The sequence below is a fragment of the Ursus americanus genome, chromosome 25 (genome assembly GCF_024610735.1).
Source record: "Ursus americanus isolate L20-20 chromosome 25, mUrsAme1.1.p, whole genome shotgun sequence".
NCBI classification, from domain to species: Eukaryota; Metazoa; Chordata; class Mammalia; order Carnivora; family Ursidae; genus Ursus; species Ursus americanus.
Window position 1 is genome coordinate 23,469,875 of NC_142151.1, and position 26,342 is coordinate 23,496,216.

A 26,342-nucleotide genomic window follows, 5' to 3' on the forward strand; every position below is an offset into this window, starting at 1 on the left:
GTTAGGCTTTAAATTGGGGGTCTCACTATTGTGCCTGCTGTAACACCTCACTTGCCACCGTTTGCTTCCTGTTCTTCACTTGTCAATATCGATGCTGAAAATCCATTGTGTTAGGTTGCAACCTAGTCTATAAAACCATATTCTCCAAAAGAACAACCAGTTTTCTGCACAAAGATGCACTGTCTGGTGATTCCACTATGCTGCATCTCAAAGTCAAATGCCAAGATTTTCAGATGATAAAATTAAATTCTTAAACATGTACAATTATGCTAATTCCTTATCTTACACATAACTGTTTTATTGGCCAAATTCCTACTTAGGTAGTAGTTTAGCCAGCCTTTTCCCTCCTCCAATAAAATCAGTAGACAAACAAATTTCACTTTCCATCCCAAACTAATGTCTAACTATATTATCTCAAGGCTGGCAAGACTGGCAGTTGAATTTCACTCCAGAACATCTACCCTTGGTGGCAAGTAGAAGAAATTCACATGTAAAACGATGCAATTCAACCAAGTGGTTGTTTCTATTGAGCAACATCTATGATGACGGTATTGCTTTTCATATTTATTCTACTTTTCCATGAAAATTAATATGCAATGTAAATTTTCAACTTGAGATACTTAGTACTGTACGGATTTTTCTTAATGGCACAATTTTAAAAACAATGCATAATTCAAGTATTCACTGAGAATAGATTACTAAATCTCTTTTCTACGGCTGGAGTTTCAGTGAAGTGTAATTGTTTATGTGTGGGGCCATGAAATAGGAAGATTGATTAGATGTACTCTGAATTCCCTCCCCCATTTTTTACAAATTTGTAACAGTAGAGAATTCCTAAGCATGCCTGGACGTCATTGTAAAGAACTTAAGGTTCATAGTTAAGCTTTCCCTTATTTATAACTAAGCCATATAGTTTTGCAATTAAAAATAAAGTGTAATACCAGGGTAGACCAATACAACTAAAACAACAAGATATTCTCCTACTAGTCAAATAAATGTAGATTAGGGCACAACTTAAAATACCTTCGATAGAGATAATTAGATTTTAAATACATGAGTGTCTTTGCCTGATTTCATTACAAAACACTCTTTGTTCCTATGTTATGATTTAAAATTTCTTTCAATGAAAATTTAAGATACAGAACACTTTTTCAAAATAAGAACAAAGTTTAAGACAATTAAAAACAATCCTTCGCTCTGTTCCTGTCTACGATTATGGCAGGAGGGTCGCATAAATCACAACGAAGGTTCACATCCAGAGATGATCTAAAATGAAACTCAAAAGAAAAACAAAAGCCATCCTGTTTCTACTACTGCTGTACAAGGTGTGCGGTGAGGATCAAAGCTTCACTCATAGTCCGCATGCAGCATTCAGATGACCGAAGGTACCTCTGGAGAAGACATTGCAAAAAATTTACTTCGCTTGCAGTCTCCACGGAATATTCAAGCTTGTTAGGCTGCCATTCAGAAACTGTGCAGTTAAGATCTACAGCATGGAGGTCTGGCAAACGGCAAGGTTACATTTGTAGGACATCAATATTCTTGATTTCCCTTCAACTTATGTTTCCAAAATACAGTAAGTACTGGATGATTCATGAAAATTAATCAGCTACTAAAATTTCTGGCTGTTATTAAAGCCACTGGAAATAAAGTAAGCTTTCTTACTACATACAGTCTTAATTTTTTAATGAATTGAGGCACTTGGAAAGAGAAGAAAATAATATGAAGAAGACCGGAAGAATTTGTTAAAATCATTTGTCACTATCCAGCTCTGTGAACCAAAATAATTCGCTACTGTCAAGACTGCAAATTTTTCTTTGGGCCAGTCAACTGACCAGCAAAAGTTACTTTGTCTATGTTGTCAAGTTTTGAAAAGAACCTCAAAGATTTGCACAGAAAAAATAAATATAAAGATGGGAAGAGTATTAATAAAATTTGAAAACCTTAAACTGAACTAATTGATTTAGAACTCTATATTGGTTAGAAGCTACTTTCTGGCAGAGGAGTGGAGAAAAATGTTTAACCTGGTTATGGCTATAAATACTGCATCTCCTCTAAATTAAATCAATTTTCTTGATGAAACTAATTTCTTGCCTGAAAGGTATTAAAACACTTTCAGGTTTTGCTACAGTTCTGCACATTCCTCCACTGAAGCAAACAGTCAATGCCTGTGTCATGATATGCAAACTGTGTTTACAAAAAAACGAAGGCATTCTGAAAGCACTGGATGATGTAAAATAGACTAATTTTCAACTTTCTAGATCGACCTGATCTCCAGTCCCACGGGGCTACACAAATCCAGCTTGTTTCCTCTCCTATACCATCCTATTCTACTGCAAACGTGTACCTACAGTAATAACCAAAGCACTGAAAATTAAAACTGCAATGAGATATCACTTTCCTATCCAACTGATACAATTTTAAAGGAAGATGATACCCAGTGCTAATAGCTGGGGAGAAAACAAATCCTCATATATATTTAGTGAGAGTGTAAATTTATACACTTCCGAACGGCAATTTGGCAATATGTGTGGAAATTCTAAATGTGCATGATTTTCAGCCCAGCAATCCCACTTCTAGTAATTTATCCTATCTAAATAATCACTTACATGTGCAAAGATACATGCATAAAAATACTAATTTGTAGCATCATTTGCCAAAGTAAATAATGGAAAACAGCCCTAATGTCCATCAACAGGGAATTAAGATTATGACACCATTTTAAGTGGGGGGAAAAAGGTGTCTTCATACATAGCAAGAGGATATAAGGCAAAATGTTAATGTCTATCTCTGGGAAAAGGTGGTTGTGGAGGCTTTCGCTTTCTCCTTACAATTCTATTGCTTTGAATATTTTTTACAAGTTTTTTTTTCTTTTATAATCAGAAAAAAAGGAACAAAAAGAAAATATATATGTTTAGCCCTGTGAACTTGGAACTCCAGATCCTTTACTTATGTATCATGAAACATATAGTATTTAAACACATGATTTACTAGAGACATGTTTAAAGGTTTTAACAACCAAAGCTGTATTTCTCTATTTCCAGCCTATAAATAATCTCTAATATTTCCTTTGTTTCATAGAATTTATAATGTTTTCTATATAAAATGGATTTTTCTGAAAATCATGAATACATAAAAATATTCTACTTTAAGGTAATAACAGAAATTTCTGTCTTATATTTATTTTAACTATAACCAAAATATTAAAAGTAGGGAATGCTCAAGAGTACACTATCTATTAATTCAAAGAGAAAAAAACCCCACTAAAACTGCTATTACAAATACGAACTGATCTATTTTAATTTGTCCTATATTTATAAATTTAACTTTTTATTTTCTATGAAGGATCCTTTTCATACTACCAGTCCATGTAACAAGCATTACTCTTTATGTATTGTTTGGATATAATATTTAAATAAAGTCATTCTAAAAATCCTAAGTTGCCTTATAGAATAGCAGTGTTATAGAATGATTTAATTGACTAACCACTTATCAAAAGAAAACAGGATTTTTCATTAGCTATGCTATGCGTATGATTATGTAATTTTAAATTATATCTGTAATTATTACTATAACCATATATACTGAAAGTCCCTTAACACAACCCCAGAAGGTAGGTCCCAGTTTTAAATTAATGATGGATTTTCCTCCTTTTTTTTTTTTTTTTTTTTTTTTTAAGAGCTTGAGAGAGAGAGCACAAGCAGGAGAAAGGGGTAGAGGGAGAAGAAGACTCCCTGCTGAGCAGGGAACCCAATGCAGGACTCGATCCCAGGACCCTGGGATCATGACCCAGGCTGAAGGCAGATGCTTAACCAACTGAGTTACCCAGGCATCCTGGATTTTCTATCTAACTATAGTTGGAACTTCAACTTGACCAGAAATATTCTTAACGTTGAAATAGTCAAAAATAACCACCATGACTTTTTTCCTATTCATGATCTACATATCTCTTATATGATGGTTCTAGAGTTAATCCGAGCTCAAGTTATTTAATTGATCAGTTTGTAAACTGGCCAAAGTGATCGCCTATTATGTTAGGAAGATTTAAATTGTGAATGTAGGCACGTTGGCATAAAGGCTGGTGGTTTTATATCAATCGCTGTTTCCCATATTTGGAGGGGGGAGAAGGGAAGTAAAATGCTTATTGCATCGAATTTCTCTAACCTTGAGTCTATATGGTCTGCCATATAATTTAGAGTAGATCTGGCTGGAAGACCCTAAACAAAGTCCAGGAGTGACTTGCTACACCCTAAATAAAGCTGGCTTCCCATGGGTTGGTCTGAGACATGTGGATAGTAATAGAATCCAAAGATGCGTAGAAAGCAAATGCAAGCAGCTTCATATTCTGCTGACTTCCTCTGACTTTATACTCCCACTGGCCTTCCCTCTACCCCCTCTTGTCATCCCAGGGCCTAGTCACAAGCTGCACAAGTTCCAGTGCCTGGAATATTCTTCTCCCCATTCTTCACACAGGCAGGGTAGAAGAGAAAGGTTAAACAATTGGGCACTGGAACAGATCCCTAGGTTGCAATTTTCCCAGCGCTGATTTTCCCTCTGCAAACTGTGATGAATAATAGTGTTATCCTCTCAGGATATTTAGAAGGATTAAATAAATTGACACAGGTCAAACAACTATCATAGTGCCCGGGGCAGAGAAAGGAATCAATAGATTAGGCTATTACCATTACTATTATCATTTATATTCTTCATGTAGTTATGTCTAACTCATGTTTCAGGGAAGCCTTCTCCAAATATCCCAGTTAGGTCAAATCCTCCCGTCAGAAGGCTCACCAGTGTTTACTATTCTTTTTTAGCATTCATCACGGTCACATTTTTACATTGCTTTGTGTAATTGTTTAATACTAATTTCTCTTATCACTACACTATGAGTTCCATGGAGGCTAAGAACATGATTAGTGTTTTGGGAACATTTTGTTTGTGTTTGTTTTGACTTTTTCCTCAAAATTCAGCATGAGTACCTAGCACATGATAGGACTCCAATAAATATTAGCAAATGAGTTAGTGCATTAGTTAATGAATACAGAACCTAGGAAATAGAAAACAATTTTTTAAAAAGAAAAAAACAAAACAAAACAGGGGCCCCTGGGTGGCACTGTCAGTTATGCTTCTGACTCTTAGTTTCAGCTCAGGTTGTGATATCAGGATTGTTGAGATTGAGCCCCGAGTCAGGCTCCCAGCTCAGTGCGAAGTCTGCTTAAAACTCTCTCTCCCTCTCCCTTTGCCCCCCCTGCCCACTTGTGTGAGCGCACTCTCTCTCAAATAAATAAATCAATCTTAAAATCTCTCTCTCTCAAGTAAATAAATAAATCTTTATATATAAACAAACAAGCAAACAAATAAACAGAAAATAAAAACCCAAAGGCAACGTGTTCAAGAAATTTAGAAACAAAGACAGCTTGATTTGCCTGAGACTGAGCTGGAGAAGCTAATTCAATCTGCAGATAACTTGATCTTAGATTTTCCTCTATATCCTGGGCACCCTAACACAAATAGGCAGACAGGGTAACACACTTGGTCCATTAAAATTTGAGTTGGGGCCTTAGCCAGCCTGGAGTTGCGGAGGAAGAACTGTAAGTGTGTATGTACACACACAAACGTGTGTATCATATGGCCCACATCTAAAATTCATTTATGTGAAGCTTGGCTAATTTTTAACAAGATTTAAAACCCAAACAGCAACAGCAACAAAATTTGGCTAAGTAAGCACATAAATGAAAGAGCCATAACACAGGTAAAATACAGAGCAGCTAAGGAAAAAATATATGTGAATAGTGAAGTCAAATTTAATAAATAAGGAGATAAACAGTAAGGAAAATGTTCTTTAGTGACAGATAAGGGAAAATACCCATTTTTTGTATTTTTGTATTAACCTGTAAACAACCCCCTTCTACTTATTCAAAAGAGAAAATGGTTTCAAGGCAGAATCATATATGCAGCAAGTATTTTGTGTTTATCAGTTCATCTGCTAAGCACTAATATCATTGGATAGCATCAAATTACCATTTCAGATTTGGGCCAACTCGAGTCTTTGGCCATGAAATCTATGCCTGCAACCTTACAAAACTGGTGTGCGTACATTTAAAATTTTGGTATTAGTCCTGTTGAACCTTATAGTCTAATAATATTTTCTCATAAAATTTTTATAGTTGTCATACCACATTGACTATTAAAAATTGCTTATTTCAATTTTTTGGATATTATTTTTCTTGTTGGCTCCTCAAGTTATTTATAAACCCTGATTTTTTTTTTAAAGAGTGTTTGAAGTAAAGTATCTTATGACAGTCATATCAGTCATTGTCAGTCATATATAACTCAATGTTTCAAACTAAAAAAAAAAAAAAGCTCAAGGAAATTAAAATAATAATTTCATTCTGATGATTATCAACCTAGCATCATACCACCTGAGTGAAACTGCAAGAGACTAAGAGCCAGGAATACATTCTCATGTTATCAACTTTTTTTTAATTCTGAAATTTTGGCTCTTTTTGCCTCAGTTCCTCCATATTATAAACACTGACATGTTGGCAGCTAATCAAGTAATGATTGGAAAGTGCTTAAAGCTTAAATATTCTTGGAAGAGAAGTAGTGTACAGGTGCAAAGTAAAAGAAATTTTTTAAATGTTTCCCACAAATTGAGGGAAAAAATCACAAAATTCTCAGGCCATGTTTACAAAAGTATAAAGTGTTCCAACATCTCTATAATTGCAGGGAAATGGGCTTGCCTGAGGTTGAATCATCTCACTTATTTATTATTATATACCCCCAAATATTTCCAAAAAGCTTTGAGACAGCCTATAATGAAATACAAAGCAAAAAATCTATAGGTAAACGATAAAGGAAGAGAGGATTTATGAAATAGCCACACCAAAACCTTAGAGAAGCTTTAGCCACTGGTAATTGAAAAATACAAGGTTTCCACCAATCCATGCAAAGGAGAAATATGATGGCATATAAGGATTGAATTAAAAAATAAATAAACAAAAGCATGCCCGTTCCTCAGGAAAAGAGAAATATACCAGCCCTCAAGCAACAACAAGAGTGATTTATTTTTGAAGATGTCAAAGAAGGTGCAGTCATTTGAACAACGACAACAAAAAATTAAAATAAAAATTAACTGTGTCTCCAGTGTGCCAGGCACTGTGCCAGGAGGTAGAAACACCCAGGGGAGAGAAAAGTCCTGGTCTCTATTGAGAACTCACAGTTTAGGAAGGGAGATGAACATTAATCAACAAATCACAAAGATGTAATTCCAGACTAGGATAGTACTGGTGGAAAGGAACATAGTATGAGGAAGGAAACAAGTAACCACAGCTAGACTGCAGATCGAGGGGCAGCTCCTTGAAGAACTGACGCTCAAATGAAATCTGTTTGATGATGAAGAGTTCACTCAGAAAAGGATGAGTCTGGTTAAAAAGCATTTGAGAAGAGAGGGGAGTGTGTGCTAAGGCCCGGGGTCAGGAGAGAGCTTGGGGCCCTTGGGGATCAGAAGAAAAGATCAGAGCGTTGAAGCACAGAGCATTCTAAGATAAGGCGGGACAAGTTCTGTGGGAGCCACGGAAGCTGAGCCTGTGCGAACTTTAGTCTTTACCCAAAAGCAATAAGGAGCTCCTGATGGCGAGTCAAAAACAAACAAACAAACAAATACTAAAGCCAGAGATATTTTCTACAAAACCATTTCTCATACTGTCTTTTAAAGTTTAGGGATGTGGGAGAAGTTTTTCTGGGGCTTATTGTTCAAGACAAAGTTTTACTGAACTTCACAGAAAATAAATGTTTGAGAAGGAATTGTGTTGTTAAACCTCAGGAGAAATAGCAAGAACAGAATTTTCTGGAAGCGCATTTGGGGAAACTTGAACCAAGGGCTTGTAGAAGAGAGCCTGTCTTTGGCATGTGGTGATTTTCCTTTGGAGAACAAATTCTTAGAGTGGCTCCCCTAAAAGCAAACTCAAGGAGTCAGTGTTTCTGAGATAAACACACTGTAGCCTTCAGGGAGGTAAGGACACAAAAATTGGAACCCACTGATTTGCCCTATTAGATGGAAAAAATAGGAAGTTATTTTCTCTTTTCTTTTTCCTTTCTTTTCTTTTTTTTCCCCTTTCTGGCCCACATTCTCACCCGCTTTTCTTCATGGACATCTTTTGATTGTAGCTTCTTTGTTGTGTTCTCTCTCTCTCTCTCTCCCTCTCTCTGTCAATCTGTACAGCACATTTCTTTCAAACTTGATTAAGTCTGCTTATTTATGTTTTTCAGAATATTTTTTTCTATGTGAATATATGATAGTCACAATGGAAATGATGAAGAAGATCTTTTTATTTAAATGGCTGAAGGAAGGTGGTAAAGGCTAAGAAATTGCACAATAGTGACCATTCATGAGGCTGGTTGTTAAAAACATGTCCCTTTAGTAGAAAAGATGCCAAAGAATGGCTTGCATGGCTGCATTGGTACATCATGCCTATGCCATTGATCATCTCTCTGGGCTGACAATATTTGTCCCAAAGCAATAATTTCACACTTAGCCATCACATTACCCAGCACGGAATATTGCTTAGTAAATGCTTGGTCTTGAATGAACTGTTTTCTCTGTAATGGGGAGGGGACAGCGAATACAAAGATGTCTTTCATAGGCTTGTACTTGCCCTAAAAACCAAACACCTTCCCACTTGAATGTTCCACTGAGCAACCACTGGTTTCAGCCTTTGATTTGTAAGGTTGGTAAGGATTTCCCCATTCATTAAGAGTCAATATTGACAAGCAAGATTTATCTTATATATCTATAGAGAAATAGGGTCAAAACAGAAATACAGGTATGTAAGTGATGCCTACATAACATAAGCCCCTGTTCAAAAAGAAAATCATACCTGTTTTAGACCTTTCAGGAACAGGTTTCAGTGTTGCTTCTTTTTTTCTAATCTTACATCTAATCAGACAGCAGCCTGTAACTTTTCTCATCATTACATATGGCCATTTACAGTTGACAACAACTTTACTCATCATTACATATGGCCATTTACAGTTGACAGCTGTCAACCAGGCAAGTTCACATACGTTGCTTCACAATCACATGGCATCGCAAAAAGTGGGGTGAGAACCCAGGCCAACATGCCATTGATCAGCCTCAGATGAACCACCGCAGCTGGAAACCACCTCACTGAAATAAAGCAGATCCCACACTTGTACATTTCACCTCTGTCTCTCACCATTAAAAACTACCACCACATTCAAATTAAATGGTCTTTTACTTCACTTAGTACTCATAGAGCACTTTTGTTCTGGTACTTACTTCTGATACTAGTGCTTTTCTGCCCTTTCTATTCAAGTTGATTTCCTACAGAAAAAAAAAAAAAAAAAAAAAGGGAGGGGAAATGGTATTGTGGTATTTAGACCACAAGGAAATCCTGCTCCTTAAGATAGAGAAGTAGGTATATCTCTACTTTAAGCTTGGCCATGCACTGCCTTTAAATTCAGTGAATGAGAGACCGCAGGAGTTAGGAAACAATAGTTATATCACAAAGACATAAGACTTCAGAAATCTATCTAAAACGCCTATTTTCAAAGGCATCTCTAGTTTGAAGTACAGTAGAATAAAGTTGCTGCCAGTACCAAGAACTGAAAGTTGGAAAGCTGTGATGGTCGAGTTTTGTTCTGCGTGTGTGTGTGTGTGTGTGTGTGTGTGTGCGCGTGCACGTGTGTGCACAAATGAACGTACGAGGCAGCATCTTCCCCAGTGTCATTTGTTCACCTCGCACATTTTACATCATTATTGCAGTATTTACGCCTACCTATTCCAAGCAGGTTTTATGAAAGGGATTTTAGCCAAGACACAAATCACTTGCCATTAGTGATTTCTAACCTTTATTACCCCAGCAAGAGATAGGGAACTTTTGAGACACAGCCTAAACATGTCAAAAGGTTGGTTTTCCATTAATACCAGCAGGAGTAGAAAATGACACTGCAGTTGTCCTTGGAACAGAGAAGCTGACAGATTTGCTGAAAGGTTCAGCCATTGTAGGACTTTGTTAAAAACCTAAAGGCAGCAGCATTTCTCTTTGAAGTTCTGAAACATCTTGGAATTCAAAAAGCTCAACAAAGAATAACATGGACAATTGAGTTTTTCAAAATTCATTTTAATTTAGCTTTTAAAATATTATGCCTAGTCATTTAGGGTGTCAAATCATTCAAAGGTACAAACTAAGTTCATTAGGAATTATCACCGAAGGCACCCAAATAGATTTCCAATTCAAAGGATGTATGCCAAGGTCTAATACGTTTAATTTAAATGCTTTACCTTTCCCCTGGGCATTTCCAACAATTCTTATTGAAAGGCACTTAAGAGAGGGAGGCCCACAGTTCTGAGTATTGTACACTGGCTCTCAAACTGAAGGCCTTTTCCATTCAGAATGTGAAAAATCAGATTCCAGATCACTTGTCCTTTATAATTCTTGTAATCTTTTCTAGTTAAAATTAATATGAGCATTACAGTAAAAACCAACATGCAGGACTAAATTTCCTGGATGTTGGCAGCTATATTATTCTGTATTGGAATACTCAAAAGAGAACTATATAGTGTTTGGGTAGCAGCAACAGGCTGAGTGAATCAGCTGAGACTAACACAGAAACTCACTTCTACAAGATTTGTATAGTTAAACACACTGTACTTTTTCAACATAAATAACAGGTCTCAATTATTATTCCTATAAATCTGATATTTAGGACATTAACTTGGTTTATTCTTATCCTGATTCCTTATGTGGCTGATAATTTTTTAATGTTTGTCTGATTAACTGCCCAAAAGCATGCTAAAGTTGAACAACAGTAATTTCAAAATGTATGTCAGAGATGTGACTTAGAATGCCAGGAAGTTCTTCTATTCCCTCACTCAATATTTAGCTGCCCTCCTTGAACCACCCCCCCAGTAAATAAATAAATAAATAAATAAGTACTTTGCACATTTAATAAAATGTCATAAAATAACTATCACTTACTGCTTTGTCTCTTTGGTCTGACAATCTACATTATACCCTAAATCTAAATTTGATTGAAAGTTCCAGGCTTCCTTAAGGAGACAGCCCAGTCCTTACTGAACTGGGATGGTCAGATACTCAGAAAAGGAATGAACAAGGCATATATTCTATTGTATCATAAACCCAATTATTGAAAGAAGTAGTGCTTATAAAAAGGTGTGATTTTTATTTAATTTGCCAATTTAAGTTTAGTATTTGTTTTTCATTCTACAAATCTCATTCATTTTTGCCTTTGCCAACATTACCAAATGAACACATCTCAACAGTGAGGAAAGGAGGTAAAGAAAAGAAAATATTGCCTATACACTCATATAAAAATGAACACATTCCCTAGAAAACAGACTCATTTCTCTCATTCCATAGAGGGAAAAAAATGGCTTTAGCAAATATTTCAATTGTATCAGTTCTATGGAAAATTAGAAAGACAATGAAACAAGTTAATTTTCAATGCCAGGCTTGTAAGAATAATAGCAAAGACCTATGATATCCTCCTTCTAGTATCTATGCCAAAAACAGTTGCTGTTACAATTTGCCACACTTGCCTTAGTTTTTACATAGAGAATGTGTTTGGTTTTACAGGTAATTGGTAGCCTTGAGCACATGTAACTTACAATCACTGAATGAAAAGATTTGCTTTGGTGAATTAAAATGGAACAATTTCTCCAAAATAAAGGGAAAAGGGCAAAAAAAAAAAGTTAAGGGGATTAATAGGCAAGTGTTTCATCTATTTTTGCATTTAATTTGATGTTATGAAAGCTTTAGGCATCTAAAAATATACCCCTTTTATTCTTGTAAGTCTGCAAGATTTGGCTTTTGGAAGAGAAACAGTTTAGGTGGGGGAGGGAATTGTTGAATTCTGTATCTATGTTTAAAAAAGGGGGGGGGGTTGACCATAACCCGAGGCCCTAGCTCCTGCAGAGTGCCTGTTGTTATGAAAGCAAGGTGCTCCACACGATCTAATCATAGCACTAAACCTTGTTACAAGCCCTTTTACAGCTCCAATATCTGGGTTACATGGAAACACGCTGGAGAGCCTCCTTGTACTATGAAATAAATGTCATTCTGACTGGCATCCTCTCTTCCAGCAAGTAATTTCCCTCCGCTGATAAATCGATACAGCAAAAACAAATGAGAGCACACAATGGGCACAGTGAGGATTACATTTTTATTCATTTCAGAGCCCCTGCAGCCAAGTTTTTTAAGTACAATAGCAGAAAATGATGCACTTGAGCTAGGAAACAAGAGAGATACATAGAGACACTGAGATAAGAAAAGAAAGACAAAAAGGAAGAAAGGAAAGAAACAAGAACAAAGAGAAAGCCAAGAGACAGGAGGCAAATGTGTCCCTATCAAACAGTTCAGACACAAACTTGTTTGAGAGTAAGATTATTATTTGAATTCTTGTCCAGCTCCTCATAGATATGATCAGAGAAACACATGTACATCTTCTTTTTTACTTCCTTATTGCAGATAATTTGAAAAGGATCTAAGACCTGACTTTTTTCTTTGATTGATTAATTATTGATATCAACATAGGACCCACACATGACAACTTATCTACAAAACCAACAACTAGAAATGGTAGAAAAGACACAATCGATCTTTATTCATCTCTGGAAGTCCCCTCAAGTCATTTATGTTTTTCATCGTCTTTAAGGCAAAGATGGAAAGGGCAAAACAAAAGAGAAGCAAGAACACAGCGACTATTCACAAGAGTGATGAAAAATTCCCATGCAGATATCTTTTCAGATCGATTTTATCAAGTTCCAAAATAATTGAATGGGTTTTATGTAAAAGGGATATGGTGCATATTTTAAAGTGAAAATTTTAAGACATTTTGTCTTCGGAAGGCAAAATAGAAAAGACTATTTCATGAAAGCTTGAAAACCCCACATTTCCTGTGAAGAAATAGTATTATATTTTCTGTTATTTACTGTGGCATTCAACTCTTCTGAAGGCAACGGAACTAACAATGAGAGAATTATAAAGTCTTATTAATAAGGCTTTATAGATGATATGCTATTGTCAGCCTCAAACTAAAAATTTGGGGGCAAGTTACTCAACTAGCTGTGTCTTCATTTTTAAACCTATAAAAATAAGGACGATGATAATTTTAACTACCTCACGGTTTTTGAGAGAATTAAGTGAGTATAAGCAAAATGTTTAGAACACTTCCTGATTCAGAGTAAGTGTGTCCATCATCAGCGTCATCATCCTTTGCTTCTCAAGCTACAGTTACCTATTTGGGTCCCACCAACGATTTCCGTTTTGCCTACAGGGTACCAACGTACTCACACATCATCTTGATGTCACTGCACAATACTGAACTCGACGGACTAACGGTCTCCTCTGGCCACAGTTCTTAAATAGTCTTAACCATTTTTGTGATATCTCAGAGTCAATATATTCCCTTTGAAGAACAAGTTAGAAAATGTATCACTATATCCAATCTGTAAGTACTCTTTTAATTTTCTCTTTAACTACTAAAGTCTAGAAGACAGTGTATACGTTTTTCCTCATGACCTGAGCCAAAATTGGCAGTTGGATGCTTAACCCACTGAGCCACCCGGGCACCCCTCCAATGATAATTCTAAGTCAGTGTTTAATATATTATATTCTTAATGCTATTTATGACCTTTCTCCTTTGGGCTTTAATATGATTATTCTTTATAGTTGTAAGAGTTTGGATTAGTATATGTTTATAACTCCTTTGTCATTCATCACTATATGCCATTGGTTCATCCATTTTACTTCTTCAGAACTAAGAAATAGAGGAATAGCTCATACTGGTTCTTTGTCTGTACTACAGACTTTGGTAATGAATGAAAAGAAACAAGAAAATAACACAAGGCATAAGGAATACTGGTGGGTCCTCCTGGCCTTTGCCATCCACTCATTCTTGCATCATCAATAAATAAGAGTGGGTTAAGCCTAAATCAGTGTCTCTTAGTATTTTCTTCACTATCATCTTCCCCAATGAACATTTTTATAAATTTGTCCCTAATAGCCCACCCATGAAATTTTAATACACTAGATATATTGTATATGTATCATATATATGTGTATATATATATGTTTTTTATAAGAAGGATAAGCCTTTTTTCCTCTCAAGACCAATTTTTACACCTTTATGGCAATATCACCTTTTGAGAATGCATGGGCTAATTCTTGATAGGAAAACAAACAGCTTTCCACTTAGCACCTTGGGTCCAACATAACTAGAGAAGATGAGTTGGAATTCAGTTATAGTTGTGTGCTTGTGTTCTGTTTTATTTTTAGCCAACCATTAAGTACTAATCCATGGCTGTATAATTTATCTTACCCTAAATCCAAAACAGTACTTTGAGGGTGGAAGATATAGAGTAGCTTGTGGAAGATGCCCAAGAAGCTACAAAGCAGTTTAAGGACAAGAAGTAAGAGGGGATGAAGAGGAAAGAGGAATTCTTTCTAATTAAAGCAGCTAGGGAATTAGGTAGGTGGAATGTAATTATCTACATTGGAGTTTGGCCAGGCTCTGGGTTCTTTTGAGAAAGAAAGAAAAAAAAAAAAAAAGCTCTGTGATCTTTAATGAATAGAGAGGTAGGTCCAAGTTGAACATCTCATCCAAAAAACTGGAATAAGATTTCTAAGTCCTTCTTTCCCGGAACAGAAGTGGCATTCTCCTTTAAGGAATTTGAAGCTACTTCTAAGTCCCTCACTTCCATTTGAAATAATTGTTTCATAAAGCAATAACCTTTGGAAATGGGAGCATTGGAGAAGACAATGACATAGCTCCAGCAATCAATGAAAGAAGAGGCACGATATACAGCTCATAAGAGTCAAATCTGTGGCATTTTGAAATATAAGCTTTTAAGTCACACCAACACATATCTAAAACTGAACAAGTCACTTTAGGTTTCTTGGTTACCTGGAGAAGTAATTCATAAAACAGGTTAGTTTTGCTCAAAGTGTACAGACCTTCCCCAATGACTGGGCCGCCAAGGCAGTGTAATGAAAACTGATAACTTTGCCAACTCAGGAAGCCAGAGATGTGTGCCCCATAAATGTAAGCAGACATTATATCCTTCATAATCAGGGTAGAATGAAGATGTGAACTGAATAAATGCTGGAGAAAAATCATAGCTTCTATTAGATGCAAAGATTGAAGTGTTAGACACCTTTAAGCTCAGCTTTCATTTAATTTACCGCTTTCCTTTCTGTAGTCTGAAGGGAGTGAAAAATTCTTCTCTCTAATTTTTTCCCCTTTCATGACTTGACCACGAAGATGAAATCGGGGTACTTTAATTACCATTCAGAGCCAAAGGCTTGCCCTTTGATATGGAAATCCCACTTCTGCGACCGCCTTTTCCCGGCCCCTTCTCCTTCCAGTTGCCCAACAGAATTTTAAGTAGCTTTGTCACCAGCTGATAGTGAAAGCTAACTGTAGCTCTTTCCTGTTAAGTTCTGTTTTAAGTTACACTATGTTTCTTTCACCAAACTGGAAGAGCTGAAAGCAAGAAAAGAGGGGGAGGGAGGGAGGGGGGAAAGAGAGAGAGAGAGGGAGACAGGGAGGGAGAGAGAGAGGGAATATGAATGAGAATATGACCGACTCTATCCATTAGAGTTGCTGAATTAGAGTTTCTACCCTGTCAGCATGAAGTGTGGCCCATCCTGCACAAAGCCTCTCACTTTAAACACACACACACAGAGCACAAACCGATGAAAGCTGCCACGTACAGTTACCCCGTTATTGTCATCTGCCTGCTGCATGACTCCAGGCTTTGCTATAATTATTAATTGCACTTGTCAACTGTCATTAATTCCTCTTTAGCATCCCTGTCTTTGAGTAATTAGACAGAACAGCCTCACTGAGCTCATTGTTTAGAGTCCCTTGAAAGAGCCCACTGGGCTTTCTGCAGAGAAAACCATCAGGAATACAATAGAGCACTTCTCAGTTAACCCTTTGGAAGTATGAATGGAAGAGAAATTGCTTTCACAGGTTTGGGTGGCCTGCTTTACTGTGTGGGTACATAAAATCACTGTCAGCTACCTTGTACCTGGAATCACATTTTAAATGTGTCTTTCCTGCAGAGAAGAGGTATTCAAGTTAATTGAAAAGTCAGAAAAAGTCTTTGGGAAAACAAAATTTCCAAACTAGCATCATCAAATTTTTAATCATTTCCTCACTTGATCTTATGCTTTGTATGTTGGAGAAGCCACATTCTTCAGAAATATTTCCCTACATTGATTATATGCCATTTACATATACTATATATATATATACATATATATATATCCTGTCAATCTAAAACTTAGAATCTAAATTATAACTTAGAGAAATCAAGTCACAACGTTTTTCCAGGTGCTTTTGATTTCTCTAAGTTATAATTTAGATTCTAAATTTTAGATTGACAGGATTGAAGCTCCAATTTTTGTTTAGTCCCTTTTCCCAGCCTCCTACGTAAGGAGTCAATTGACAGTGCTTTTAATTGTACAACTGGTAGCCCTGAATACATTTTTAAATTCTATTTTAAAACCCCTACACTGAAAGTGAAGCCATATTTGGTATTTGGCCCATGGCCTCCAGAAGTTCCCTGAATTTATCCAGGGATAAATTCTGAGCAATAATTCCAAATGAGAATTACTGTGCTATCATTTGAAATCACATAATGCATAAGAAAGCACTGTAAAAACTGTGAAGTGCTATAAAATGTCATATTAGTATTTTATCATTATTGGCCTATAAAACTAAACTCCTTCGATGCTGTTAAATCTGTTTGTAGCTTTAAACTCATTAGTAATTAGAAATATGTCAAGGATAAAGAATATTTAGCCATTTTCTTTTTGTTGTTGTTGTTGTTTTTTGTTTTTTGTTTTTTTTTAATGATTTTTTATTATATTATGTTAGTCACCATACAGTACATCCCCGGTTTCCGATGTAATAGCCATTTTCTAATAGTAACACTATTAATATCAAAATAGTTATCTGTTATTAGCTTAAACCACTTATATAGTAAAGCTTCTTGATCTAGCCATTTCACTGAAAAGAAAAATCATAAGAGTTTCTCTTGAAAAAGTTAAGGTCCGCGTAGTTTTTGAAAATAAATGAAAGCAAATATGGTCACTAGGGATCCTTAGAGCTATTTCCTCTATTATCTTGGCTACAAGATTTTTTCAGATACTGGGTGAGTGTATTTTAGCAATAATAACATTTACCGCAGTTGAGATATGTGCTCTATATACTTCACATACATCAACTCATCTAATGCTCAAATCTCTATGAAATAGGTAGCATCATCTCAAATTTAGAAATAGGAAAACTATGCAATAGAAGTTAAGGAAGTTGTCTAAGACCGCACAGTTAGTGAAGGGCTGTCAAACTCTGATGAATCCAAAAGCTCTACTCTGAAACACTTTTCTAGACCACCTCTCCAGGAGCTAAGACACTATCCTATTTAGGTTTCCATCCAATAGGTAATAAATCTAGATTTATGACCGTGTTTCCTAAAGAGCAAAATATATTAATATATTTAAAATACTGTCATAAAAGTGTGACATAAAAATATGCTTGACATCTTGGGAACTTGGCATTCAATACATTCAAAGTGAAACTGGGTGGAGGTGGGGGAGAGAGAGAAAATGAGTCTTGCAAATGTTGGGGATTATTGCAGCTATCCTTGGGCACCGTTATTACTATGTGTAAGTGCTAGGTTAACATAAGAAAAATCCATTTTGATTTCTACACACACACACACACACACACACACATTGACTTAGTATTTACTGCATACCTAGTCTGAACTAAGAAGTATGTAAGGCACTGAAGAAGTACAGAAGTATAAATTATGATTCCTAACTAAAAGGAGTTTTCAGACTGACTGAAAAGACAGAATTTTGAGAAACACAATTAACATACTACAAAGTGCTAAATGGAATGCAATCAATGAAATGGATTGAATGAAAGAGCTAGGATCAATGATGTTACAGGAAGGAAAAATGTGACTTATTAAAAGGAAAAACTTTCTTTCTAAGTATCAGGGGTGTCCAGATGAATCAAGCTGATTTGATAAGCAATGAATATCTATCACTCAAAATATTCAAGTTAGGTGATGATCCATAAAGAATGATACAAAGGACTTTCTATGGTGGTTGTGAGGTTGAACCAGCCTAAGTAATACTGTCTAGTGGCATCTCGCATGTCTTAGATTCCATAATTCCATAAAATAAATTCTTAGAAAGGAAGGGAAACTTTATTTTGCATGTTCTTCACAGAGAAGTCATCTTGAAGAAGTCTGGCATTGAATTTGACTCTGAAAGATGAACTGGACATTAAAAAGTGGTGATGAGAGTAAAATAAATAAATAAATTACAAACAATTACAAGCACAAAGACAGGAGTAGAGATAATAAACAGTTATGGGAAAGACAGTGAAAAAGCTCTACCTCACTGACATGAAGAGGAACTTGGGGGAGCAGGGGTGGTGCTGATGAGGTGAGAGGGGGTAGGTAGGAGGTAACAAAATAAAAACTTTCTCAGCAGAAAGCAGACCTCTCAAAAGATCTGGTCAAGAGGTTTTTCATGGATTTAACTGTAAGAGAAGGAGTTGATTGAGGAGAAAGAGCATTATGGATGAAACATGAACCAGGAGGCAGCTCTGGTTCAGTACTGAGTTGTGTGGGGCTAGGAACCTGGTTTTCACTACTAAACAGGACAGTAGGCAAATTACTTGACCTCCCTCTAGTTCAGTATCCATAATAGGATCGTTATGAAGGTTAAAAGAGTTAACCTATGGAAGGCATTCAGAAAAGTACCTGGCACATAGAGTACTCTATAAATGTTAGTTATGATTATTAATTACAATACACTTATTGCTAACCAATATGTTTTAATTTATGCCCAACTGACACAAAAATTATGATAAAGGAAAAGAGAGATGATTTAGTATGATATACTTTCCTAAGACAGTCGCTGCAAAGAGGAATAAACTTCCTTGAGATGCAGTGATTTTTAAAAAAATTATTATTTAAAGTATTTATGAAGAGGTGCCTGGGTGGCTCAGTCAGTTGAGCATCCAATTCTTGATTTCAGTTTGAGTCATGGGATCAAGCCCCACATCAGACTCTGTGCTCAGTAGGGAGTCTGCTTCAAGATTCTCTCTCCCTCTTCCTCTGCTCCTCCCCCAGCTCATGCCCACTCTCTCTCAAATAAATAAATAAAATCTTTTAAATAAATAAATAGATAAATACATAAACAAAGTATTTATGAGAAGTAGGAAAAATTATCATAATGTTGTAAGGAAGCTTTCTGCCATGAATGGAAAATTGGATTACATGCCTCTTAGTTCCCTTTTCATTCTAAAGTGCTAATTGATTAAAGTAAATCTAGCAAGTTAATAAAGAATCCATATTTTTTAATCTTTGGAGAGAAATGAAATTTAAGTAATAATTTCCCTCAACTTTCAGCTGATGGAGTAATATAATATTAGGAGAGTAAGCTCTAGAACAAGACTGCCTAGATGCAAATCTAGGTGGTGTCATTTAATTCTCTTACATAAGCATGGGCAGCTTTCTAAATTTTCCCATACCTCAGTTTCCCCAAATATAAAATTGAGATAATAGAACTTACAGGATTGTTCTGAGGAGTGAATTAGTTGATACATGTAAACTGCTTATAAATTTCTTATGAGTGTTCAAGATATGGTAACTATATCCTTGTCATTGAGATTTAACATGTAGAGTGGGGAAGAATAGGAAATACTAAATTTTAGAGAAAAAATCAACTACTGTATATCTAAAACAAGAGTACGTTTTGTAACTTTCTTTTTATGCCTTACTAGTCTACTCACCCTTTGTAATGCTTAAATAAATATGACTGAAATTTTTAGCAAAAAAGTTAGCTGAAGGAGATCCAAAAGTACAAACTTACAGTTATAAAATAAATAAATCATTAAAATGTACAGCATGGTGACTATAGTTAACAATATTTTATTCTATATTTGAAAGTTGCTAAGATAGATCTTAAAAGTCCTTACCACAAAAATAAAATATTTGTAACTACATATGGGGACTGACATAACTAGACTTATTGTGGTAATCATTCTGCAATATATCCATTTATCAAATCATTGTTGTACAACTGAAATTAATATAATGTTATATGTCAATTATACCTCAATTAAAAAATAAAAACATACTTAATGCAATGACAATGTCTACTCATTATAATACCATATTTAACAAGAAGAAAGAGAGAAAGAAAGAAAAGAATAGAAAAGAAAAAGAAAAAAAGCAGTTAGCTGATGGACTTAGCCTGACCAGTTCTGGAGTACATGAACTATAAATGACTATATAGTGAAGTATCATTCAGTCAAATTTATATTACTTAGATCTGCCATGGCTACCAACACCCATGCTCAGGAAATACATTTACCCAGTTTCTATGGGGGAACTTATATTACATTTTATTTTTGGTCTTTTGAACTACAATATACCCTACTCTTCCCCAAAACCCATACCATAATATATACCAGAAATATAAACACGCTAAATATTGACATTCCCTCTATAGGGAAAAAAATCAATGCCATCTTACTATTTATCAAATTAGACAAGACTATGTATGCATAATTTCCTCAGATTGAATTTAACAATCTGAAATGTACAGATTGGCATGTCACTATTGCCTTAATATTTCTGAGCCAAATAGAACTGCACAGTTTTTCACCTGCACCGTTAATCATGCTATCTCAATTCTCTCCTCATTTCCACCATTCAAGACCCACTCAGATATCGTGGTCTTACCTATGCCTTTCTGAATTCCCACTTCTTCTCCACAGCCTTCATCCCCTGCCCATGAAACCTCTTCCTTCTGATACATGAAGTACAACAGAGAACATCAATTAAAAGTCAGTTATACAATGCACAGGTATCAGCAGATGAAAATAGACGAACTACTCAGGGGCAGCATAACTATAACTGGTAAGAGGAGTCAGACATCTCTCCCAAGTAGTTTTATAGAATGGATATGGTAGGTTGCAATGAAAGATTTCCACAGCACAATTCTTGGTAGTCATAATGCATTTTATGGGGCTCTTTCTTACAGCAACATTCAGTCTGGCTGGGCCTATGACACCATATTAACGCAGACATCATAAAGGCCACTTCCTTGGGGTTATTACAAGGTATTCAGGGATGCACCTCTGCATCTCCTGCTTCGTACAGAAATAGATTTCATAGCACCTCAAAATACCTGTATATCCCTCAAACCATGTTCCCTAAGTATTGCTTGTTGTCATCGGATTTCTCTGAGACGCTGTGGGGCAACAAATTTGAAATTGCTGTCTCTGAAAGAAGTGGAGTTCAGATACTCTACATGGCCAAAGACTAATCAAAGGCCTATGATTAAACTAGTTTTAAGCTGACCCCCATCTTGAGAAAACCGGCATGCCTAGCAAAGACCACGTCTGGATGCAAAGTACTCAGAGGTGAGCTATTAACCTATGCATCCTGCCTTTCAACAGAGGAACTGACATACTCTTGCCATCTACATGCCCACCTACACCCCAGGACTTTCTAGTGCTTTTGAGGCCCAGGATCTCATTTTTCTTAGAGTTGTGTCCTCTGCAGCAACCAGCATCATGCTTGGCATATTATGGTATAGCTGTCACATGGAGATGCCTCCTGCTTCCTGCTTTTCCATCCAACTCGTTACACAACTTCTGACAAAGTACTGGAATGGATAAATGGTAGGCACACCCAAGATGGGTTCACCATCAACAAACTGGGCATGCATCCCATGCTGCCTCCAAACTGTCTCATAAAGAAATTACTAAAAAGAAGATGAACCAATATAGAATGTGTTGAACTTTATTTCTGTCCATTTTAAGTAATTTTGTTCAAGGAGAATTGAAAGCAGATGGTTAAAATCAAGAAAATAGACTAAAACCCTAGTTAATGAACGTCTTGGAGATGGCTGTGCATGTATTTAGTATATGTTTAACTAAGATAAGCTTGCTAAGCAATATTTATATGTGTGGCATTTCTACTTTCTCAGTGCTACTGTTTTGAAACTAGTGCTTCCTCAAAGAAATTTTAAATCAGATTTCACCTCTGGTCACATTCCTGCACACTTGTACCTTCTAATAGTTATGCAGCCTTAATCCTCTTGAAATTTTAGATCATAATTCCAAGAGTTATTAGGTTGGAAAACAGCTTCTGGGCAAGTGATGTTATTCAAAAAACTTTTTATACCAGAAATAATAGTTGGATTATTTCTGCCTCACAGATAGTCTCGAGGTCTGATTTTTAATATAATTCTGACATGAGTGTTCCTTCCTTTTAAATAACAATACTTTCGAAACAAAAGGGAAAGTTGGGGGAATAAATAAAGAAAATACAATGGTTTGTTGATAAATCCGAAGGTTAAAATTAACTTTGACCTTCCTTTTCTATTCAGTTTACGCTATTCTTCTGTATTCCCAATGACATTTAATAAACACTTTAATATTAGCTGTTTAAGGGCATATCAACATCTTGAGTTCTATTAAGTCTCTATAGGTGTTATTCCTTTTTAAAACTGTTAGTCATAACGTACACATTTTCTTTTAAAAACACATTATTTACTTTTGAAAAGTTATCCTATTCCAAAAATTAAAACATTGGTTTATGCTTTGCATCAGTACAGATAAAGTTTAAAAATAGAAAAAGTGGTCATGCACCAAAGTTCACTTATTTAAGTATCCATCTGAGGTGTGCTGGTAATGGAAGAACATAAAAATTCATTTTATAAAAGTTTCCTTCAATCAAAAAAAGACAAGCTCATTTGAAAAATCAATGAAAATATATTTTACTTTATTTTCATAAATTACTTCATTATGGATTTAATATTCACTTTTTTATTGAGGTTTTCAGTTATAAAAGTGAGAATAAAGGGGGACATGCAGGAGGACTTTAACAAATCCGACTGTAGGCACATCCGTAAACGCATGGACGTGAATTAGGCTTACAAGAATGAGGTAAAAAAAAAAAAAAAAGTGACTATAGAAACCCTAGAACATACTGAAAGATTTAAATTATACTTTTCAAAAGGTAAATATCTTAATAAGGAATAATATCTATTATCCATTATCTAAGATCTAGAATTTTTCAAAGGATTCTAAAAATCGTATTTCTGGGGTATTCTCGGTGTTAGTGGGACCAAGTGGAATTCACATAAAGGCAAAAGTTGGCACAACATGAAGAATTAGCCAATGGCCTGAGACAGGCCAAATCTGAAGCTACCCTACCATTGGGATTTTGAGTAAACACTGGATAAACTTGTTGGCAGTGTTATGGCATTTTATCCTAGCCATGTAGACTGTAGTCTAATGTATTACAAATTCTGAAAAACATTGTGTTCCTCTTGATGTTTTCCTAATCCAAAAATCAGAACAAAGAATTTAGACATGTTTATATAGCAATCTATGTATACAGAAAATGCTCTCATTCAAAAAACTATGTATAAAGTACTAAAGCAATCTCTATCAAAATTCCAATGACATTTCTCACAGAAATAGAAAAACAATCCTAAAATTCGTATGGAACCACAGAAGAACCTGAATAGTCAAAGCAATACTGTGAACAAAGAGCAAAGCTGATGATGTCACACCTTCCTGATTCCAAACTATACTATGAAGCTACAGTAATCAAAACAGTATGGTACTAGCATAAAAATAGACACATAGACCAATGGAACTGAATTGAGATCCTACAAATAAACCCCAGTATATAGGGGTTTATACAATATGCAACTAATATTTGACAAGGAAGCCAAAAATACTCAATGGGGAAAGGATAGTCTCTTCAATAAAAGATGCCTGGAAAGCTGGATAACCACAAGCAGAAGAATGAAATTGGACCCCTATCTTACACCATTCACAAAAATTAACAGAAAATTCATAAAGACTTGACCATGCAACCTGAAACTGTAAAACTCCAAGAGGAAAACATAAGGGGAAAGCTCCTTGACACATGAATTATGACACCGATGCTTACAGTTAAAAAATATGTATTTTTTCTTTAAAATAAAAGCAATATGTTTATTAAAGAAAGGCAACTAACACAAGCAATAAAAAAGGTGAAATTAAAAAAAATATCAGTCATAGTCTTTTAATCCAGGTATAGCCTTTCAGCATTTTGCATATGTTCTTCCAGAATTTTTGTTTTATGCATGCTACACACCTCTGTGTGTGTGTATGTGTGTGTGTGTGTGTGTGTGCGTGTGTGTGCAACCACATATCCAATCAATAAATATTTCTTAAGTGTTTGCCATTACCCAGGTTCTGATTTCCCATGTCATTACATCATTTTTAAATGAAATTAATATTCCATCACATACAAACACAATTTTTTAAACACAGAGCCCATATTTTAATATATCAGTTGTTTTCAATTTCATGTTACTATAAACACCATATATGAAACATTAGCTAAATTCCTAGAAGCACAAACATCAACATTAACAGATTTTTTTTCTTCCTTTTTTTTTTTTCTTTTTTAAGTAGGCTCCAACACAGGGCTTGAACCCATGACACTAAGATCAAGACCTGAGCTGAGATCAAGAGTTGGACGCTTAACTGACTGAGCCACCCAGGTGCCCCAACATTAACAGATTTTAATGTGTACTGTGAAATGAATCTTTGGTGCAGGGATACAGTTGGTACCATCAGTCAAGGACAGGCCTCAATCAAGGACAGGCCTAATCCCACTGCAATATCTTCATTGGTTATTATGTCATTTTTTTATCTTTTCTAATTTGCTAAATGAACTAAGATCTCACAGTTGATTTGCATTTCTTGAATCATAAAAATCGGTATGTTTGACCCCCAACAGTAACTGAATATTCAAATTATTTTTTCTACTTTTCTATTAATTTGTTAGCAGTTTAAAATATATTTATTTACATACATTGAATATATAAAATTGCCAATAGTCAGTTTTAATGAAAATGGTACTTTGTATCAAAAACTTAGTATACTACAAACATATTTCTCAGTTCCTCATTCGTTTGTCAGTCTTAGCATTGAAGATGCAAAAAACTTTTATGTTTATGTGATCAAACCTAACAATATTTTTCCTTTGTGATTTCTGTCTTTGGTATAATGCTTAAAAATAACTTCTAACCCTCCCCCCACGTACATAAATATTCACCAACACTATCTCTTAATACTCTTACAGTGTCTTTTATTAAAAATGTAAATCTATAATCCTTCTAGAATTTATATTGGTAATGGCATAGGAATTGAATTTAACTTTTTTCTAAATAGTTAAGAAAATTGTCCTTAAACCATACCTAAAATGACACTTATATCAAAAAGCTTTAAGAGGGAAGGAAATTCCCTATTTACAAACGTCATGTTTGTATTATGTTATATTATGTCATGTCATGTCATATTATATTTTGAAAACACCAATTATTCACTATAAAATGTTTAATTCTCTAAAAGATGCCTAGATACATACATCATATAGGAAAATAACATCATGGTTCATAATTACTTTAAAAATTAGGAAATATTTATTACATTTTATAATGAATCTCAGCAGTTCAACTTCACTAATTGATGCAAATTGTATTTTCATTTACAGAATGTGACCATGGGCAAGACTTCTTCCATTGAGAAGATGTATAACCTAATTATGAAAAAGTTCTATGGAGACAGTTTGGGTTCAAGGTTTTTTCTCAAATTAAATTATTATTGTTAGAACTGCTTTGTTGCTTAGCGTTCTAAAGAAAGACACAAAAATAAGCAATTGCTTGCTCACATACATCATTTTAGAAATTTTTGGTCAACAGTTTATACGTTATTTTATTTGGAAGGAAAAATTCTCTTAATTACAAACAATTGCTGAATAAGAGAACAATGCTTGATTGTTACTAAATTATGAGGACATATATTATCATCTGACTTTAAAAAGTAATATAGTCTAATTTTCCTATAACTTTTGAGTGATTCTCATTCAATATTCCTTATCAATCAAGAAGTGGAAAGCTATAGCCAAAGGAACTATACATAAATCATTATTTTCTGCTAGTGTTTTAGGGCTGTTTCAGAAGTACACCAGCATTATCTACTCAAACAGCAATATCTTGTTCCAAGACCAGTACAATGGAGTATCTCTACGTGACTGCATTATGTTACTTAAATTGATGTACATTTTGAAATGAACTCTGCAATTCAAATTGTGCTAATAAAATTCCTCCAGTGCGTATGTACATACGTTTGAAACATCCAGAAAATAAGCTTAATAACTTTATGCAAAGCTATTCAGATGGATATTAGAT

The 26,342-nt window shown here is 35.1% G+C and overlaps 1 protein-coding gene across 15 annotated transcripts in view; it reads right to left on the bottom strand.

Moving 5' to 3' along the window:
- SOX5 (SRY-box transcription factor 5) overlaps positions 1 to 26,342 on the bottom strand; it is a 963,841-nt gene that overhangs the window by 666,660 nt on the left and 270,839 nt on the right. Inside the window, exon 1 of one of the 15 annotated variants that reach the window (XM_045811736.2) lies at positions 20,822 to 20,885. The exons of the other annotated variants lie outside the window; for them this stretch is intronic. The gene's annotated coding sequence lies outside the window, so the exon portion shown is untranslated. Of the gene's footprint in view, positions 1 to 20,821; positions 20,886 to 26,342 lie in introns of those variants that run through there. 15 annotated transcript variants of the gene reach the window in all.